This window comes from Macaca mulatta, chromosome X, assembly GCF_049350105.2.
Source record: "Macaca mulatta isolate MMU2019108-1 chromosome X, T2T-MMU8v2.0, whole genome shotgun sequence".
Lineage (NCBI taxonomy): Eukaryota > Metazoa > Chordata > Mammalia > Primates > Cercopithecidae > Macaca > Macaca mulatta.
In genome coordinates this window covers 47,301,153-47,302,707 of record NC_133426.1, presented here as the reverse complement: position 1 = coordinate 47,302,707, position 1,555 = coordinate 47,301,153, and the positions used below count along the sequence as shown (strand labels likewise).

The window sequence follows — 1,555 nt, the reverse complement described above, 5'->3', positions numbered from 1 at the left end:
CTGAGGATGGCGGGAAGGGCTGGTGGTCAGGGGCCTGGAGTGGCGGTTGCACTTAATCTCAGCTGCTGGCACCATGTCCTGCGTTTTGGTGCCTTACCATGTGAAAGGCACCATAGCCCTGCAGGTGGGTGACGTGCAGACCTCCCAATGCTGGCCTGGCATGCTGGTCATTGATGTCATCTTCCCCTGAGTCACTCCCCTCAAGGAGATCATGTTTAAGAATTACTACACAGCGGCCGGGCACGGTGGCTCACGCCTGTAATCACAATACTTCGGGAGGCCGAGGCAGGTGGATTCCCTGAGGTCGGGAGTTCAAGACCAGTCTGACCAACATGGAGAAACCCCGTCTCTACTAAAAATACAAAATTAGCTGCGGTGGTGGCGCATGCCTGTAATCCCAGCTACTCGGGAGGCTGAGGCAGAAGAATTGTTTGAACCTGGGAGGCGGAGGTTGTGGTGAGCCGAGATTGTGCCATTGCACTCCAGCCTGGGCAAAAAGAGTGAAACTCCATCTCAAAAAAAAAAAAAAAAAAAAAAAAAAAAAAGAATTACTACACAGCTTTTTAGAGCATCCGTGTCTGTCAGCACACCTCAGCACACACATCAGCCAAGTGGGTGACTTGACTACGGGACTACTCTCTGATGCCTGACCCACACAGTGAGGAAGGAGCCCAGGAATATGTGTCGCTGTTCAAGTATCAGATACTGTGTGATATGGCCAGAGTATCGGAGCTACGCCTGATTCTGCAGCAACCATCACCACTGTGGCTGCCTTTCACAGTGGAGGAGCTGCAGATCTATCAGCAGGGACCAAAGAGCCCCTCCGTGATCTCCCCCAAGTGGCTCTCTCCCCCAGTGCCCTGGGAGCAACCTGCACTCCTCTATGAGGGGCTCCCAGACCCCAGCAGGCTATCCTCCAAGGTGCAGCAGACGTGGGCACTGACAGAGATGATCCGGGCCAGTCACACCTCCGCAAGGATCGGCCACTTTGATGTGGATGGCTTTTATGACCTGAACTTGCTCTCCTACACTTGAATGGTGGCTCCTAGCCAAGATATTGGCCTTTCTGTGCCCACTCAGACTTGTTTGGGCCACCAGAGGCCAAAGTGTGTTTGCTGTGCATTCCAAGTGTTGCCTGCATGCCTGTTCTGTCTGGGCGATGTTCACAGATTCAAGATTCTCGGGGACTTACTGTGTTGCTTCAGCATGAGCTCCTGGCAGGGGGGCGCTCTGTCTTCGCCTGGCTGCAGCTCAATTCTTCCTTCTACCCAAAAACACTTTAGTCAGTTGTACTTACTAAGAATCCCTGAGTGCCCTCTGCCCCTCTTGCCAACATGCACACTCCCGTCTTCTGCCTGCTCCCTCACCTCAGTGCAGTTGAGTTGGGCTGACGTACTAGAACGTGTTCCATGTATTGTCCTCCATTAACTCAGGACAACCATTAAGTGATGCAGGCTGCTCTTCCTTCATGTGAAAAAACCTTGTTTCCCTCTGGTTCTTCCTGGCTCCGCCCCTGGTGGCTATTATGAAGTAGTGCTGCTGTATGTCTTGGACC

General features: G+C 52.9%; 1 pseudogene; it reads left to right on the top strand.

Annotated features, from left to right (window-relative positions):
* Positions 1-1,035, top strand: LOC712120 (nicolin-1-like; annotated as a pseudogene).
* The last annotated feature ends 520 nt before the right edge of the window (positions 1,036-1,555 follow it).